This window comes from Malaclemys terrapin, chromosome 2, assembly GCF_027887155.1.
Source record: "Malaclemys terrapin pileata isolate rMalTer1 chromosome 2, rMalTer1.hap1, whole genome shotgun sequence".
NCBI lineage: Eukaryota > Metazoa > Chordata > Testudines > Emydidae > Malaclemys > Malaclemys terrapin.
In genome coordinates, this window is record NC_071506.1 from 276,458,835 (window position 1) to 276,479,301 (window position 20,467).

General features: G+C 45.7%; 1 long non-coding RNA gene across 1 annotated transcript in view; it reads right to left on the reverse strand.

The window, feature by feature from the left end:
• Nucleotides 1-15,700, reverse strand: part of LOC128830819 (uncharacterized) — a 48,966-nt gene extending 33,266 nt beyond the window's left edge. Inside the window, exons 1-3 of the long non-coding RNA XR_008443694.1 lie at nucleotides 15,464-15,700; nucleotides 6,317-6,435; nucleotides 5,803-5,898 (exon numbers count right to left, since the gene is read on the reverse strand). This is a non-coding gene — a long non-coding RNA (uncharacterized LOC128830819). The remainder of the gene's footprint in view (nucleotides 1-5,802; nucleotides 5,899-6,316; nucleotides 6,436-15,463) is intronic.
• Between the last annotated feature and the right edge of the window lie 4,767 nt (nucleotides 15,701-20,467).

Here is a 20,467-nt window from a genome sequence, read left to right on the forward strand (position 1 = left end):
CCATCCAACCCCCCCGCCGCTTCTCGCCCCCTGACAGACTCCCCCAGGATTCCAGCCCCATCCAACCCCCGCTCTCTGTCCCTTGACTGCCCCCGGACCCTCCACCCCAACTGCCCCCCGTCGCCCCATCCAACCCCTCTCCTTCCTGACTGTCCCCCCGGGACCCCTGCCCCATGCAACCACCCCTTCTCCCTGTCCTGTGACGGCCCCCGGAACCCCCACCTGACTACCCCCTGCTGCCCCCTCCCACCTCCCTTCTCCTTCCTGACTGCCCCCCGGGACCCCTGCCGCATCCACCCCCCCACCCCCGCACCCTGACCATCCCCGGAACCCCTGCCCCTGACTGCCCCCCGCTGCCCCATTCAACCCCCCCTCTCCTTCCTGATTGCTCCCCTGGGACTTCTTCCCCCATTCAACCCCCCTGTTCCCCGCCCTCTGACCGCCCCGACCCCTATCCACACTCCCGGCCCCTGACCACCCCCCGAACGCCCCTGTCCTCTATCTAACCCCCCCCTGCTCCCTGCCCCCTTACCGCACTGCCTGGAGCACCGGTGGCTGGCGGTGCGGCTGCACCAGGACAGGCAGCCGTGCTGCTCGGCTCGAGCCAGCCATGCACTGCGCAGGACAGAGCACTGGGTCAGGCCAGGCTCTGCAGCTGCGCTGCCCCAGGAGCTCGCAGCCCTGCTGCCCAGAGCATTGTGCCAGCAGCGCAGTGAGCTGAGGCTGCGGGGGCAGGGGACAGCAAGGGAGGGGCCGGGGGCTAGCCTCCCGGGCCAGGACCTCAGGGGCCGGGCAGGAGGGTCCCGCGGGCCGGAGTTTGCCCACCTTTGCCCTAAAGGCTGGTTATAAGGGTCTACTGTGGGATTTCTTGTACCTTCTTCTGAACTACTGGACATTGGTCACTAAGTCAGGATACTGGACTAGATGCAGGAACTGGTCTGTTCAGTTAACTACCCCAGCAGCCTTCCTGCCATCTGGAGCACACAACCCAACATCAGTCCCTTTCCTTTCTCACACAGCTCAACGTCGCTCTGGTAACCTGCTTTCCGAGGCTGCAGCCCTCCTTCCAGTCGCTCTCCAGGGACCCAAATCCTGAGATGTTCCAGGCACCTCAGCTCCTAGTCATTTTTCTTGTAACATGGGCCGTCTGTGCAACCAAATGTGATCGAATTGAAAATATGAGAATGGCCTTTGGAGAAAGAGCTGCATGAAGGCTAACTGCACTTTATATGAATAATACGAAGCAGCTGTCACATTGCTCTAGAGTGGGGCATATGCTGCATTAGTCCTCACCTAGCGGTACTTTTACAGAGGTGGAATGACACGTGCCTTCCCATTTTATCTCCACGCCTCCACTCCATTCACCCCCACTTGCTATTTGCATAATACCTCTGTTGCTGGTGAATTGAGCGGTCTGAGTGCCCAGGTTAATGGAACTGTTGTTTGAAGTAGGCAGGCATTCTCTGATGTCAAGGGAGCAATGAGAGGTACAAAGTGGCCTACAGTAACTGCTTATCCCACTGCTCACCTCTGAAAACACTGGGAATTACAGAAGTGACGACTGGGTGTTGTAGCACAGCAAACTGAGACAATGCAAGAGGGAGCTGCTTCCACTGGCATCTGATGAGCTGCCTGCCTCCTACTCGTTTGATCCTTTCAATGGAGTATAAAATACTCCAGCAGAAGACAATGCATTTCTATCTCTTTCTATTACATTGTCCACAACCACCTACAATGGCTTGGAAGCCAACATATCAAATTATATCTATTTAGCCAACAACTGAGCAATGTGGGCTGCAGGCAGATAAAAGACTATCAAGGTAATGGATCATAGCCTAATACATATGCAAGGCATGTATTGTTTGGGTATTCTCCTTTATATATATGTAATTGCTTCCCATGACCTCCAAAACCATCTATGTTCCAATGGAATCATGAAACGGTTGACTAGGAGCGGGGGGCAGGGGAGTACTTATGGAGTGTGGGAGAGAGGTTTCAGAGAAGTTGGACCTAGACTATGGGTGACCTTGTTAATTTCAGAACTAAATGCAAACTTCATCTTCTACTGAGTTTTCCTTTAGAAAACCTCTCCCATACATGCATGTACACCCCCACACTAATCAAGCTACAGGCTGGGTAGGAAGAAAATATGTTCAGACAAGCAGTGTGGCCCAGTGAACAGGCTCCAGGCCTTGGAGACCTGGGGTCCATTCCCAACTCTGCCACAGACCTGCTATGTCATTTCACCTCTCTGTAGGCCTCTGTTTCCCCTACCATTCTTTGTCTCACCTATCTACATTTTAAGCTCTTTAGAATAGGGGTGGCCTCTTCTTACATGTTTACATAATACCGATTACAATGGGGCTCTGATCTCACTTGGGACCACTAGACACTACCATAATTCAAACAGTACATATTCCTATTTTCAAATTCTTGGATGGCATTCAGGAACTGCAGTGATTGGGGCCATATATATCCAGATACAGGGAAAGTGTCCTTTTACTATGAATTAAATTCCCATCACACCTAGGTGTCATGTTTGATAGGCACAAAAATGCTTGATCTAAATATTGCAGTGAAGAACAAAGATTCTGAACTGCCATCTGGCAGCGGCTTCTCCTTCCCCTCACCAACAGAAGGGAGTATTTACTTTTGCGCTGATACGTCTTTCCTGTGTTGCTCTGATGTGCTGTATTTAAGAAAGCTGATTAATTGAGATTTAGAACAAACTCTCTCCAGACTAAAAGCTTGATGTCTTAACTGCTTGTTTGTATGCAAATAGGGTACATGTTGGCTCTTTGGCCTTTTTGAAAAATAAGATGTTTTAAACCATCGTACTACTTTTGTTTGCTTAAATATCAATTGTGACATATTTTAGTCACAGTCAACCAGTTTTTCAGTGTATCATGCTTATGAGTCCAGATTTTTGTTTTCTTTTTTTTTTTTTAATGTCCCATTTTTGCCTATAATTTGCAAACACATTGCAGGCAAAATTTAGATAATTTATATGTATGTCTACATTTACATTTGCAAGGAAAAAGCTAGAAGCTGGATCCACATGGATCCTACCAATTATTCCCTCTAAGCCGCCGAATTCCACTGCCTTAATAAAGAACACATCCAGTTGCAAATAGCATGCCAAAAAGGTGGCTCTGGAATACAGATCATGCTGATTTTTGTGCCCACTCCTCCAAATTCCACTCTCTAAATAAAGAACCCATCCAACTGTTACTTATGTGCCAAAGTATTCTGGAGTACTGCCTATCTTGGGGCTGCGACACACTAGACGCAGGACGTGTATCCTGCCAATTTTTGTGGCCAAATTCCCCAAACTGTTTACAGTTTAGTCAGCATTTTTTTCTAAAAAACAAACTGGTAACTCCAATATGAGAGTATCATTTAAATGAAGTCTTAGTGGAAATGATACATTAACATCTCAACAACCATGTGTCAGACCACAAATTAGATTTCACACACACACACACACACACACACACACACACACACACACACACACAATATCGTTCTCTGTGTCTTTTAATAAGTAATATTTAATATTTCTTATTGTACAGCACCTAGAGTGTGCTGGACAAATTACAGATCACAGGAAGGGCATGGTACATTCCCTGCAGAGTTACAGTCTCAGTATAGACATAACCTTCTGACTTCAGGTTGTAGTTCTGCTGGCTGGATGTAGAACTGGGGGTTAAGCCAGTGCCCAATAAAAGATGGCAGGTTCATTACAAAATAATTAAGATCTACTCTGAGGGCATGCTTATTTCTGGGAGGCTTTTAACACAGTGCCTGGTGGCATGTGTGCGATTGGTTTAATCTCCTGAACATGCACAGATCCATTCAGTACTGTCTTCAGGGGGAAATGAGTATAGATATGGCCCCATCCACTTCTGGGTATGAGGCAGACATTCAATCCCCCCAGGTTGTTGTGAAGCAGGAAGAGCAAGGTGTTCTGGGTTTGTTTTTTTAATAAAAAAGAAAAACTGGTCAGTGCTGGGGACTCGGGTTGGGGAGACGAGACAAGGAGGCACTGCCGCCCAGCACTACTACCCTGGCAACAGGCCTACAGAAATGTGTTGGCTTCCCTGGATCTACAGAATGGTTTTGTACTGCAAGCAAATTGTTCCTTCTACAGTAGAAGAGGCTTATGAGATTCTGTCATGTCCCAATCAGAAATTTAATACTGACCCCCTGCAAACACATTCCTATACTGATGTGTTCCTATGCCCTTTTAGAGGTTGGCCCTGTAAGGGGAATGAAGGATGTGATCACCAATATCTTTGGCCAAAATAAATGTCTAAACTCTGGACATTTCAAAACCACAGAATCAAAACTCAGTCAGGTACAGGAAGTTTTCATAGACATGGTTACAGGCTGATTGATTTGGAATCCAAAATGGCCCTTTAACACTATATAGAAGCGTGATGGGGTGTACTAGGCGTTTGCTGCCTCCTGCTGGAGGCCTCACTGCATTGATGCACCTGGTCCGAAGGTTCCAGGGTAGAAGGAAAGATCAGAAAGTTCAGACCTCCAGGAGTTGCCTAGAGAGGCTTCTCGTGATCAGTGGCAGGCAGAACTAATCAGAGTTGATCCTCCAGCACCTAGACAAACTAGCAGCAGACAGAGGCCAATCAAGGCCCAGTATGACAGATAAACAGGGCTAGCTGCATTTCTAGTAGGGACCAATTCTGCATGAAGCCAAGCCACAGAAAAAAGGTGTTCCCTACCCGAACCCATGTAACCTGGGCCAGCAGCTTAGAGCATAACCCTGATAATATTTGTCTTGGATCTCTGTTATGGACTTCAATGCCCAGGGACCTACTTTGAGTTCAGCATAAACTTGCTTTCCTATAAACCTGAGGTGAGCCTACTCCACAGGTGTCAGGCTCAGACAAGCCCTTGACAAGCAGATAAAAAAGGATTTCACCACAGCGTCAGAGAAACAGGTAGTAGAAACAGGCTGAGGGAACTGGGATTGTTTAGTCTCCAGAAGAGAAGAATGAGGGGGGATCTGATAGCAGCCTTCAACTACCTGAAGGGGGGTTCCAAAGAGGATGGAGCTCGGCTGTTCTCAGTGGTGGCAGATGATAGAACAAGGAGCAATGGTCTCAAGTTGCAGTGGGGGAGGTCTAGATTGGATATTAGGAAACACTAGGAGGGTGGTGAAGCACAGGAATGGGTTACCTAGGGAGGTGGTGGAGTCTCCTTCCTTGGAGGTTTTTAAGGCCCGGCTTGACAAAGCCCTGGCTGGGAGGATTTAGTTGGGAATTGGTCCTGCTTTGAGCAGGGGGTTGGACTAGATGACCTCTTGAGGTCTCTTCCAACCCTGATATTCTATGATTCTATGAATCTATGATTCTATGATTCTAGTATTTAGGACTCATGCATGCACAAACCACACCTTCAATACTTTGAAAATGATTGAGGAAACTGGAAAGCCTGCTAACATGTATCACGGCTTTGTAACAAACTAGTACCAAGTGCAAATCATAGACTTGTTAGCACAATCAAGAGACTTGGGTTCAGGTCAAAGTCATACTCATAGCTCTAGTGGGGGCCCACCAACACTGGCTCTCCACTTTCCGGGAACTATCAATAAAGCCTTCTATTTCGCTTCCATTGGATTCAGATCTAATTTCCCTAGACTGTGGTTGACAGCTCCATCTGAACATACAAGCTCTTCATTTAAATGTATGAATGCTCCATGATTAGATGACAGAGTCTTGTTCAAAAGTTGTGCAGGATGTCCTGCTAAACAATAGAAAGCCATCTACTAGGGCTACTTACCTTTCTAAATGGAGGTGTTTTTTCATCTGGTCATGCCATTTTGGTGTTTTGCTGTCCTGTTCCTTGATCCTGCACAGTCTAGAATACTTACTGTACCTGAAATGCCAAGCATTGACCATTAGTTCATTCAAGGTGCACCTAGTGGCTCTTTCTGCATTCCACCCTAATGCAGATAATTGGTCTGTTTTTTCTAACATGTCAATGAGGTTTCTCAAAGGCCAGGACAAATTGTATCATCAGGTGCACGACCCTGTCCCCCCATGGGACCTGAACTTATCATGGTTTATGGGTCCTCCATCTAAGCCTTTAGCTACATGCTCTCTACTACATCAATCAATGTAGGTAGCATTTTTGGTAGCCATCACCTCTGCAAGAATGGTAGGAAAGCTGCATGTGCTGATGTCTGGGCATCCCTATACAATCTTCTCTAAGGACACGGTTTACCTTTGCCCTCATCTGAGATTTGTCCCAAAAATGGTATCTACATTCCATGTCAACCAGCCAATTTACTTACCTTCATTCTTTCCAAAGCCACACTCGAACAGAGAAGGGGGACATTTGCACACCCTGGATGCCAGAAGGTTGCTGGCATTCCACCTCGATAGAGCTAAGCAGTTCCGTAGATCTTCTCAACTGTTTGTGGAGATAGCGAACAGAATGAAATGACAACCAATCTGTACTCAAAGAATTTCTTCTTTGATAGCCTTATGTATCCACATGTGCTATGATCTGGCTAATATCACCCCACCGAAAAGGATCACAGATCAATCAAGATTGCAAGTGGCCTCAACCGCTTTTCTGGCACATGTTCTGATTCTGGACATTTGTAAAGCAGCTACCTGGTCCTCAGCTATAGCTAACTTATCTAAAGGTAGGGTAATAACTGGTATGTTTTTATCTAAATTTCTCTCATTTTTCTCTCAATAAGGGAAGAGGTTCAGCACTGCTCTGAGTTCTGTCTTCAGCCAAGGACGGTTGAGAAGGAACTGAGGGGGTCAGGACGTGCGTGTGCCAAAGAGACTCCAATGATGCCACAAGACAGCAACTACTCATGCGCGTCTTGACCAGGCACTGCTACCGAAGATCTCTGATCAACAGCGCTGGGACGCACCATCACCTGGAGTGGAGCGCCTACAGGGACAGCACTCAAATAAGAACTGTTTATTTTCAGCCATGTATCGGAGGTAACATCCTTTTCAGTGATGCTGTGTTTTAGCTATTACCACAGCTGCAACACAAAGCCCGATCACTTCAGCAAAAGCTCCAACCTCAGCAAAGGATGTAATAGTTGTCTGTGGTTGGTAAAGCCGGTAGCTGGTTCAAACACCTGGTCAGTTTATAGGATAATTCCTAACCTTAACCAGTTGTTTGTGTAGTTACCAGGGCCCAGATTTTTAAAGCTATTAAGGTGCCTAACTCATTGAAATCACTCGGAGGTAGGTGCCTAAATACATTCAAAAATCTGGGTCCAGGTAACTTGTGAAGTGTCATTTATCATTAACCATCTAACTAGCATACCTACCCTACTCAGGATTTTTATGCTGAGCTGTAGATTAAAACTGTTCCTTTCAGAAGAAAACAACCAGTTACAAACATGTATTTTCTTTAAGAAACAATTATTTTTTCTTACAAAAGCATGGTAATGTTATAAAATTAATCGTGAATAGGTCTTAATTCTTTATATCAACATGCAATTACATACTAATACAATCAAGTTTAAGTGCTCCAATTCCATCAAACAAATAGGAAGTATTTACCCCTTTAGTTTCTCCATAGGTTTAATGCATCTGGTACACAAGATATATTTTAAATTGGTTCCAGGGCTTCAGTTTTCAAAATCAGTAAATTGTCCCATCACTAGATTTAACTGAATTAGTTATTTCTGAAAAGGTAACTGCATTTCTCGCGTATTGATGTTACTCGTCCAATTATAACATGAGATTTTTTTTTGGCCAAAATGTTTTTAAGTGCTATTTATAATTCAAAATCATAACCACACGATTATCCAAGGAACAGGAAAATAAAGCAATAAGACATGCTTTCAAGTCAATACAGAGAAAAACCACATAAAACAGCAGTCCATTAAACCATCACTGTTTGGAACTGAATTTAAGGAATCAGTTAAGAAGGAAAACTGAGTGGGAAGAAATAATTACCACTAATTGTCTCAGAAAGTGTTAAATGAATCATCTGTTAGAATAAAAGATAGTAGACATTTCCCACTTAATAGAGATGATAGGAACAAAAGAAATACATCATCTTAAAAGGAGTCTGCTTTTTACAATGGCCAAGCATAATTTAAACAGATGCAATGGTAAACTACATTACATTGGTTAAATTGTGTCCTTTGCTGTCCCTGTCAGGTCACTCATGGGTATTACATTTTTGCATCTGCTTCTGGAGATGAAAGATGATTATTTTTCAACATTTATATTGTAGTACATGGGAGGACAAATTACGGCCCGCGGCTGGATCTAGCCCGTCAGGGCTTTCAGTCCGGCCTGCGGGATTGCCAGCCCTGTGGCACAGAGGGGCTAAGGCAGACTCCCTGCCTGCCCTGGCCCTGCGCCGCTCCCGGAAGCAGCCGGCACCACGTCCCTGCAGCCCCTGGAGGAGGGGCGGGACAGAGGGCTCCCTGCACTGCCCTCGCCTGCAGGCAATGCCCCCCTCAGCTCCCATTGGCCAGGAACGGGGAACCCACAGGTGAGGGTAACGCATGGCAGAGCCACCTGCCCCACCTCATCCCCAGGAATCACTGGCGGACATGCTGGCCACTTCCGGGAGCGGTGTGGGGCCAGAACAAACAGATATAGAATCATAGATATCAGGGATGGAAAGGACCTCAGGAGGTCATCTAGTCCAACCCCCTGCTCAAAGCAGGACCAATCCCCAACTAAATCATCCCAGCCAGGGCTTCGTCAAGCCTGACCTTAAAAACCTCTAAGGACGGAGATTCCACCACCTCCCTAGGTAACCCATTCCAGTGCTTCACCACCCTCCTAGTGAAAAAAGTTTTCCCTAATATCCAGCCTAAACCTCCCGCACCGCAACTTGAGACTGTTACTCCTTGTTCTGACTCAAGCCTGAGGCCAGTTTATTGCACTACATACCAACGCGTTGGGGTAGCAGTCTGAAAACTACCACAACTAGCACAGCACGCAGGCTGCTTTTATTCCTTCAAACCGCAAGCATAGTACAAATAATACATCATTTGCGAGTAATCAGAGTTGGGGTCTGTCCCCTTTCTCGGTACCTTCCTCATTATTTTTCCGAGAATTGGGTGCCTATTGGGTGGGGAATCTCTTGGTGGTTTCCACCATGGGTAGTACTTGGCACCAGTTGGAATGCTTTTCTTGTCAAGGTACATATTATTTTCCTGGGGTTTTATGGTTAAGGGCAGAGGGGTTTATCACAGGACATCCAAAGAAGATATATGATTGGCTAGTTTGGCAGTTAGCTGGAACTACAGGAGAAGTTGGCCTTTACTAGAAGCGATTTCTTCATAAAAGCGGTTATTATATTTCATAAGCAAGTGGTTATTATGTTAAACAAGCGATTATTATGTTTCTGAGGCTTTCCGAATTGCTCCCTCCCCCTCCCTCCTCTGGTCATAACCCTTGACCGAATTTGGCAGGGAATTGTACAGCTTAGTCTTGTTCAGGCCCTGGCCTGTACTGCCTTTTGTAAGGGCAGTCAGTATATCGAGCCTCTGTCAGAGGGCCTGAATTTGGGCCTTCGGTGTTACTTTGGCTGTCATAAAGAAGGCCACCCAGTTCTTTTTCTCCACACCCCCTTTCAGGTAGTTGAAAGCAGCTATCAAATCCCCCCTCATTCTTCTCTTCTGCAGACTAAACAATCCAGTTCCCTCAGCCTCTCCTCATAAATCATGTGCTCCAGCTCCCTAATCATTTTTGTTGCCCTCTGCTGGACTCTTTCCAATTTTTCCACATCCTTCTTGTAGTGTGGGGCCCAAAATTGGACACAGTACTCCAGATGAGGCCTCACCAATAAAGGGAAATGTTCACGTCCCTCGATCTGCTGGCAATGCTCCTACTTATACAGCCCAAAATGCCGTTAGCCTTCTTGGCAACAAGGACACACTATTGACTCATCTATTAGCTTCTCATCCACCATAACCCCTAAGTCCTTTTCTGCAGAACTGCTGTCTAGCCACTCGGTCCCTAGTCTGTAGGAGTGCATGGGATTCTTCCATCCTAAGTGCAGGACTCTGCACTTGTCCTTGTTGAACCTCATCAGATTTCTTCTGGCCCAATCCTCTAATTTGTCTAGGTCCCTCTGTATCCTATCCCTATGCTCCAGTGTATGTACCACTCCTCCCAGTTTAGTGTCATCTGCAAACTTGTTGACGGTGCAGTCCATGCCATCCTCCAGATCATTAATGAAGATATTGAACAAAACCGGCCCCAGGACCGACCCTTGGGGCACTCCGCTTGATATCAGCTGCCAACTAGACACAGAGCCATTGAATACTACCCATTGAGCCCGACAATCTAGCCAGCTTTCTATCACATTAGAGTCCATTCATCCAGCCCGTACTTCTTTAACTTGCCAGCAAGAATACTGGGGGGGACCGTATCAAAAGCTTTGCTAAAGTCAAGGAATAACACGTCCATTGCTTTCCCCTCATCCACAGAGCCAGTTATCTCATCATACCCTGCCTTAGCCCTGCTGTGTGCTGCTGCCACTCCAGAGCCGCTCAAGGTAAGGGGCGCCAAGCCGGAGCCCGCACCCCGAACCCCTCCCGCACTCCACACCCCCTGCCTTGAGCCCCCAGCTGCACTCCATACCCCTCCTGCACCCACCCCCTGCCCTGAGCCCCCTAACCCCATGACTTGAACCCCCTCCTGCACCCCAACCCCCTGCCCTGAACCCCCTAACCCCTTGCCTTGAATCCCCTCCTGCACCTCAGCCCCCTACCCTGAGCCCCATGCCACACCACGCACCCCTCCTGCACTCCAATCCCCTACCCTGAGTCCCTTCCTGCGTCCCAACCCCTTACCCTGAGCCCCTTCCGGCACACCGCACCCCCACCCCACCCTCCCTCCCTCATCCCAGCCCCCTGCCCCAGCCCTGTATTCATGGCCCTACATACAATTTCCCCACTCAGATGTGGCTCTCAGGCCCACCCCTGTTGTAGTAGTATCAAAAAGCCACAGCCACATTAGCCCCCATTGTGCTGGTCATGGTAAAAATAAACAACAATCCCTGCCCCAAAGATCTGAAAACAACCACACACGTAATGTGGGTGTGTGCAGTAATTGTGTCAAAAGTAGGTAGGTCCTTGGCAAATAAAAAATACATTGCAAGCCTACACTGCCTTTCCACATCCTTCAGCCAGCGAATGTGTGAGAAAACATGGTGGGGGAGGGGAAATTCTTCAAAATGCAGACACTAATATCTTTGAACTTATTGAAGTAAAATGTCGCCTATTTGTGTGAAATATTTATATAATAGCATATTTTAGTGAAACTTTTTTTCCTAAAATTTCATCTCCTGCTTTTAATTCTCTTTTCTCTCTCTCTACGCAAAATCTTATCTACTTTCCCTTAAACTTGACTTTCTGCGAGTTACATGCATTCTGATCGTTGACAGGACTTTTACATTGCTTTACAATCCCAACTGATCCTCAACACATCTGTGAGGTAGTCAGTGACGTTAGCCACCCTCGGAGAGAGCGTGGCTGTCAGAATTACAATCCAGGAGTCCTTTGACTCAGTCCCCATGCTAAGGAACTTGAAGAACGCCTGGAACAGACAAATTGAAATAAGATGGAAAAATTTTTTTGCCGTGTAATAAGTTTTTCAAAAAGCAGGCTGCTTTCTGGAAGAGTAATATGGAAGTTAACAGTTCAAGATACCTTCTGCTCTGATAAACCTATGAAAATTAAAGATCTTCTTTCTGGAAGTGGGGAGAGGATTTTTTCTGATCAGCTGGAGTTTTTCCTCTTCTTGAAGAAGATACTGGCTGTTCACCAAGTCAGCCTAAGGACAACAGCTTCACTCAAGCAGAATCCTCCTAGAATTAGTCCTGCCCCTTGGCGCCTTAAAAATTGATCATCCGAGAAAGATTGTTTATTTCACTTTCACATAAATAATTCACAGAAGTTTGTGCTTTATTTCAGCTTTGTTTGCTCCTGTCCTTGACAAGATTTGCTCAATATTAAGGATCCGAGACTGCCAATGGAACACACATCTACAGTATGAAAGGCATAGGCAGGAAAATATGTTGAAACACACATCTTTTCTGTGCTCTCTGTTAGTTCTTCATTTGTTTCCACTGCAAAAATGAAAAAAAGAAACTTTGGTCTAAATGAAATCTTTAAGATCCTAAACAGGCTGATCCGATCTACATCAAAAACCATCTCTCCATTCATGACCAATCAAGACAGCAGTATTCCTCAGGGACAACACAACTAACAGAATCCGGCTTGACTCTCACAAGGGCTTGGACATAAGCTGTACTCCTCCTAGGGTGCTCAACTGCGGAATGGACTGATGGAGGAGATAAAACTTAGCACAATCCTAACTGTTTTCAGAGGCTGCTGAGACGAACCACTTTTGCCTTTCTCCAATCAACACGAAAGGAACTGCAACACAGTATGTACAAGCTGCCACTGTGGAAATTTGTTGGACACCTTTTGGACTACTCTAAGGACCTGATCTTGCTTCCACTAGTCAATGAAAGTGTTGCTGTTGATGTCAGCAGGAGCAGAAATCAAAAGGTGGGAATCCAGAAGTTCTCAACGGTGCCTACACTACGCCCATTGACTTCATCAGGAACAGAGTTCTTGGTAGTCCATCGATCCAATGATGACAAATCTGTGCAGATCATTAGATGTTGGTCTTATGGTGTGCCCTCTGATGGCTATACAAGCCAATTCTAGAGGTGCACATTTTGCTGCAGATGGTGCATGGAAAGTTCGCGATCAGTGGATTGTGCGCTGCTGATGCTCTGTGACGTCGTTCGTGTGCCTCTTGTAGACGCCGGCAGCGGTCTTCCTCAAAGGCGATGCAGGTATTTCTGACTGTTGCACGCCACTGTGTTCTATCGCTGGCGGCGTCCTCAAGGTCCCTAGGTTTGATACTGCTGTACTGCAGATTGGCTTTGATGGTGTCCTTGTAACGTTTCCGTGGACGACCTATATGCCGGATGCCCTGGGAGAGCTCACCATACAGAAGCTGGTGGGGGATTCTGTTGGCATCCATGCGGCTGACATGACCGGTCCAACATAGTTGTGACTTCATGATCATCATTTCGATGCTTGTCATCTGGGCTCTCTCGAGGACTTCAAGATTGGGCACTTTGTCTTGCCAGCGGATCTTCATGATGTTACGGAGGCAGCGCATGTGAAAGGCTTCGAACTGCTTGATGTGATGCCTATATAGTGTCCATGTTTCGCACCTGTACAAAAGAGATGAAAGAACAACAGCTCTGTACATAAGCAGTTTTGTTGACATCCGGATGTTATGGTGATTTAAAACTTTGACACGCAGACAGCCAAGTGCCTGGCTTGCTTTGGATATTCGTGCATTGATCTCATTATCCAGTGATCCATCACTGGATATGACACTACCCAGATATTTAAAGTTCTCCACTACTTTCAGCTAAGTGCCATCGATGGAGATACTCGGGACAGAAGCATTTGATCCAGGTGCAGGTTGATGGAGAACTTCTGTCTTTCCGAGGCTGATAGTTAGTCCGAAAAGTTGCGAGGCCTCAGCAAACTTGTTGACAATGTGCTGAAGATCATTTTCAGTGTGAGCCATGTGTGAGGCACAATCGTCAGCAAAGAGTGCCTCAAGAAGGAGTTTCTGCACTGTCTTAGTCTTTGCATTCAGGCGACGGAGGTCAAAAAGTGAACCATCATGCTGATATTTCAAGTATATATCTCGGTCCAGATCTTTCACTGCATGGTTAAGGACACATGTGTGGAAGCAGAGAAAGAACTGACAGGAAGGGGATGCAATGCATGACAGTTCGTTAGCAAGAGTTAGGCTAACTGTAACCCTAATAACGCGAGATTTGTAGAAGCGAGGAATGTGTGAGGCAAGTGGGAAAGAACTGTGTGAGAAGTTGCTGCGACCTTGTGTAGATAATATGGAATGTAGACTAAGAGTCTACATTAGTGAGCAAAACAAGATATCAGAATGACCTATGTATAAACAAAATGCAACTGTTGCTCATTATTGTCTGTAACAAAAGGTATAAATGCTTGCTGTAATTGTTTACCTGTTGAGAGACCTGTTTGCTCTCCCTCTGCACATGTGAGAGTTAATAAAGTGTCTGACTTGCTGTACCAAAACAAATAGTGAGAACTCAGTTTTTCTCCGACAATTTGGGGGCTCGTCCGGGATGGCAACGCCCGCAGAGGCACCGGCAGCTGCTACGGATCGTTCCCCTTTGAACCCCATGGCGCCACAATAGAGGTAGGAGACCTTTTGAAATCTCTATTGGGGTGTCGGAGGAGGACTGTCCGTGGGGCCGTCTGTCCCTGTTGGGCTCACGCCATCCGAACTTATTGACTGTGCAGCAAGGTCAGATGCTGAGCGGCGTAATAGGGGAATTGTTTGCCGCCCCCTGTATGCATATGCTAGGTGCATAGGGTTTGCACCTGTGTTGAGGGGTTGTTACCGCCTCAGGAGGGGTTTTTACCGCCTCAAGTGATGCATCGAGGTACTTGAATAGTACCTGGAGGTACTTGGGAATAGTACCTGGAATAAGGCCTTGGTGTGTGTGTGTGTGTGTGTGTGTGTGTGTGTGTGTGTGTACACCAGTGTGAATTGAGTGTTACCGGAAGACGCCCAGAGTACTCTGCGAAGTCTTTTGGCTCGTGACCAGAACTACTCTAACGCAAGCCCGGTAACTAGAGGATCTTTTAGGAGATCCGACCCATGTAGGTTGACTCGGCCTGGCATCGTCCGGCGAGGAGGCTACCTGGGTCTAGGAGTGTGTGAACCCATCTTCCCTCCCCCTTTTCCTCTCTGTGTGAGCCAGTGACAGTCTGATCATCTCACTGGATGTAACAGAGTAAGCGGCGCCGTCTCTCTGAGACTAGCCGACGCTCTTTGCTGAAGGGAGGTGTAGGAGGGTCGTGGCCATCCTTGTTAGTCTCTCCTGTGTGAATACCCTGTAGGGAGAGATCCTTAGTTTATGTGCCGCTAGCGCGGACAGGGCATCCTCCTCCCTGTGTGTGTGATTGGAAAATGGGTGGGGGACAGTCTAAGGATTCCCTCTCACCCACTAAGGGTACCCCAGCTTATTTCATGTACGTACATTATGGTACTAAAACCTGCAGGTATTTAGAGAATTGAAATCATTACACGCGTGAAAAATTCATCTAAACAATGCCCACTAGAAGGTACCTTCAATCTAGATAAGATCATACATCTCAGAGGAGCTTTTAATCACCAAAAAGCCTCTGACACACAATGGGAGCAATTTGTCTATTGAGGAAAGGAACGGGTTAATTTGAAATTCAGCTTGGTCCAGAGATAAAGAGAAAGTTAATCTGCGTTCAAGGTCAAGAATCAATGCAGACCAGGCTAAGTACAAAGAAAAACTGCTTTCGGCCCCAGCTGACTGTGAAAAAATATAGACATAGTCAAACCAAAGGCAATACAAGTTACAGTGCTGAGATTACATTTGCAAAGCTTAACTGTCCAGTGAGATCCAACAGTCTGCCTTTGCGACCCTGGAGCCGGCGTGGTTTGGGGACGCTGAAGAAGCCACAGGCAGCCGGCCTGGACTGGAATCACTGAAAAGACGCCCCAGGAGACCTCAGGGTGTAAAAGAACTGCCCTCCCAAGAGAGGAAGCAAGTTGGAGATTGCACAGCACCTTCTCTGAACGTTATACACAGACGTGGCCAGTCTGGACGTACATGTGTGAGTATGAAAGTGTGCCTACTCTCAGCCGCAGTAAGTCTGAGAACTGGAGAGGGATTTAGCATTCCTCTTTCCACCCCGGCTGACCGGGAAGGGTGTCAGGTGGATCTACCCCAGTCGTAGCAGGACTGGGCAATAGAGAAGTTGGAGAAAAGGGAAGAGTTGTTTACTTGATAACTAGAATTGAGCAATTAAGAGCATAGATCATTAACCAGGCAGCAACTCAAACTTACGCCCAGGGCATGTTGCAAGCCTTGAGACAGGACTTCCAGGCAGAAAAGGAAGCACTGGCTAAGCAAGTACCGGTCCTTCAGGGACTTGTCAGAATTTAACCATTTGTGTTTGCATATGCTGTAAGAGCAGTGTGTTTGCCACAAGAGAAAATTGAATAGTTAAATGCCAATGGGTCATGCGTTTTGCCCAAGTGGCAAGCCTCACGAGGGAGGACTCGGGTAGCCTTGTGAGTAAGAATGTTTAAGAGAAGAGACCAGGAAGGGTGGGGGCTAGTTGAGAAGCCCACCCTCCTATCTAAATTGGTAGTGAAAAAGCTGGTGCCCATGGAAGGGACGGTTCAGTGAGAAAAGCAGGATCGGGCCCAAGCGGGCAGGCAATAGATAGAGAGATTGGAGAACAGGTTGGAAACTTTGAGGGCATAGTGGAAGGAAAGGAGTAAGTAATTATAAGCATGGGGATTTCAAATTCCCAGGATAATAATTGAAATGGTAAAATGTGTGTAAGACAGAGTCTTTGTACCAAGGTGCAAGGCTCTCCTTTCTTCTGCTGAATAAAGCAACTCTTCCTTATCCCTGTCTGGCTGTTATTGGCTCTCAGCTAGGTGGACCTGATATTTTGGTGACAGTTACTGGCAACTCCGGTTAATGAATTTCTGTCTTATACATTTAGGTGTTAGGTGTGTGGACGGAACTGAGCCTCTCATTTGTAATTCCTCAGAGTGGAAGCCATCGCGTGCAATGAAGCTCTGAGGTTGAATTGGGATCCTTCTGTCCCGTCCCCTGTAGCGGTCAGTATTAGTAGAAATTCCTGTAATAGGATCCTATTAGGCCATAATTCCCTCTGTTCTGTGTAATTCTCTGTTAGAGTATCAGCAGGCAGATGGGTGGGTCTCTGGTAAAACCCTCTAAGGATAGCCCTTTGAATTATATGTTAAGTAAATGGCTTTTACCCAGTGTTCAGGAAAGAATAAAGATTTGAATTTGTTTTGGGGTAACAAAATAGCAGATAAAAGATCTGGTAAAAAGGAGAGAGAAGGACAGTGCCCCTGGCTCTGTGTGGTCGAGCTGTCACTTTACTAGGGGTGCATGGAGATTTTGTAAGCACAAAAGAAACAGTTATACCTTGTGTAGAAATTGATGTGGCTAGTGTTGTGGAAATTGAATTGTGGAGAGGATGTGCATTTTCCCCAGAACATGTGCAGTGTATATTGTAGCAGAGGTAAAAGAAATGCAAACCTACCAATATAGGTTGTGTTGTCTCTTTTCAGATCACTGGGTGTTTGAAAGCAGGAGTTAGAAGTAAAAGGCAATCAAAAGTCTGGGAAAGTTAATTGTGACCCTTTTTACATAAGAATCTTTAAGCTGTGGATAGCTTTGGATCTGGAAGCAAGCCAGAAAGCATCTGTATTAATGCAATTTTCTAACTAATAAGGTAGAAGCCACTGAAACCTGGGCTGCCTATGAAACAAATACAAGGAAATATGGGGTAATTCCTCTGTTTTGCCTAAAATCAACAAGAGTATGTGTGTATATAAAGGAAATATTTTAAGCAATGACTGAGTGCCCAGAAGGGGTAGACCTCTGTTCTTTTGTCTTTCAGATCATCAGAGAAAACGGATGCCAGCTGAACAGCATTCAATGTACCATGCATTTACTGGTACAATAGGAATTATTTTTGTGTTCTTTGTCCTGTCTTGTGGTGTTTGTCTTGTGGCCAGAATTGTTGGGTTTAATATTTTCATAAGACAGTCTAGTTCAAAATTAAATAGAAGGGTTAAATCAAAAAGCAGATACGTGTTTTTATTCAACTTGGAAAATGTGATATACTAAAGTCTAATACAGTTGCTTAAGTAAGAAAAAGAAACTTCATTGGCCAGATTTTTTAATTGAAAAAAATTGTTGTTAAAATTTGCATACCAACAGTCTTTGGAAGCAAGGACCTGGAAGGTTAACCCACTCCCCATATTGCCCATGGGATCTTTCTGGCTACCTCAGATTTCTAGCCAGAGGGCTGGGGAGGGAGGAAAGCTATTGGACACCTGAGGTTGTACCGAGTGGACTCCTCAAAAGTGGGTGTGCTTGTCCTGGTTTGTTGGTCCAAAGCTCTGTAATAAAGTTATTTTACTGGAAGGGTGTACATGGCATACATTGAATAATAAGACTAATGTACTGTATAATGGCAATGTGTATGTGTTCATTGTTGAGAAAAGGTGTATGAGTGAAGAGTGGAAGTTTCCTTTGTAGGTTAAAAGAAGCCAAGAAGGGGAGAAGGAAAAAGAACAGAACGAGTTAACTGAGGAAAAATAGCTAGCAAGCTCAGTCCAAAGATAAGATGCTGGCACCATCCAAGGACACTGCCCACAGCTAAGACTTGGCTGATAGCCAAGAAAAGGGGGGCCTGAATGTGCCCAAGCAACTATGAGATCTGCAAAACACTGCCAGGCATTAATGAAATGTGTTAGGTTTCTTTTCTCACAGATAAAAGAAGTGCTACCCAAAGACCCTAGCAGCCCTGCCATTCATTGAAACAAGGAGACTGAGTCTACGTAAAGTCCATCAACGAAAGACTGCTTTGGCTCCACACTGGAAAGGCCCTTTCCAAGTCCTGTTAACCACCACCACTATGAAGTGCCAAGGACTACCTGCCTGGACCCATGCTTCTCACTGTAAAAAGACCCCTCCACCTCGGGAGGACTCTCCGACTGATAAGCCTATTTCTCCTTCTAGCTCTGCTGTGTCTTCTGGACAGCAGGAAAAAGAAAGAAAGAAAAAAAAAAAGACAAGGTGAAGTGCTAGTAACCTCTCCCTTGTCCACTGACAGACCTACTGTGCCTCTGGATTTTTCTAGAAGAAGCAAAACCATTACAGGGTGATGTGCTAGTAACCTCTCCCCTGTATGATGCTAAACCACACTGTTTCAGGAAAAGAGAAGAAGGAACACTTACTTCATTGAAACCACAAAGTCCAGGGATTCCTGACTACAAGAGACATTAAGAACTGACCCTGGTGAAGAAACAAAGAATTATACACTGGCAGGAAGAAACTTGTGGGACCCATGCTTGGGAACGTGGTATTGATTGGATTTTGGGGTTTATTCTACAGGCTGCGCCCTGTGTTTTGGATAAGTCCTTCAGCATGTATTGCCCTCCCTAATTGGATTTTAAATGATAAGTACCAAAGGCACCTTGTTGCCATTGCCCCTGCCATCTCCTCCATTACACTATTACCCCTGTAACACATCCAAATACAGACAATGCCATATATTTGATAAAACCAATGACTAAGGCCTTCACACTTTAGTGATTTATTTAAATATTGTTTGAAAAAATATATTTTTAAGGTTCAGGATATCCCATATAAGCGAACAATTGAATGGATCAGTGGAGATAAAAGTATATGATATCACTACCAGTGAACCCCAAGAATTTATAATTGTTCACAGGGGGCTGCCATTAGATTAGCACAACAGAGGGCTTGGGTTATTTCCTCTAGAAAGAAGAGAGACTTGACCGGATCCCTTTGGGATGGGGCCAATAATGCAGCAGCAGTTTGGAATATTTTTAAGAACCAAGAACATGATGAGAAATTGGGGCAACTAGAGAAGGCCATTGGCCTTGTTTCTGGAGCACAACTAACCCAGGTACAGGCTGGAGTTGGTGTGTTACATGTTATTTCCGCCCTTAGTTCAATGACCCAGAAGTTGCTGACAGAGATGGTATTGAATATCACTGAGGCTGGGAAGGCATTGCAGTGGGATCTAGCATGCTCAGAAATTCAGGATTTCCTGAATGACCAGCTAATGGCCATTCGGAATGATCTAGAGCATCAGGCTTGGCCCACTGCCCTTACAGACACATCAGGAGTACCATCTGATCTGTGGCCATGGAGACACACTTGGAAACTTTCTGGGTGGAAGTGTGGACGTTCTCAGTGCTCCTTCCAAGCATATGGACCGGTTCAGGGGGTGTGGGCTCCCACATACCGAATCCTGCCGGGTCCATGGGGGAGGATGCATGTGGGATTGGGTAATTCACCGAGACATCTGGGAAATTAGACCTCCTGGTATGCCCAATCGATTTTTAGTCAGTGCTCCTGGGATTACATCTGACATTTGGATGGGGTTAGGGAGTCAATGGACATTTTGGCCGTTACAACCCCCACAGCTTCAGTGTATCCGTAAACTGAAGCCAGGAGAAGTTGTTACTCTTCATGACTACGTTTGCTAGGAGGGTAGGGGACAAGGAACTACCCTGACAGGACACTTATTTTTTTAAGCTAATGATAGCTGTGTGTATGTTAAAGCCACCATATTGCAAGACATACATTTTAATCTCATTACCACTGCAGGCAATCATATTATTTACTGGCCTGCAGATAGAATTTTGCAAGTAGTCCTTAGGTTCCAGATACCCTTTAATTGGACTAGTTTAGTACCTGATAGATTTCAAAATTTGCTTTCACTGTTACCAGAGGTTCAGAAAATCTCTGAAGTACAAGGGCAAATTCACATGCTTCAAAATATGTATCA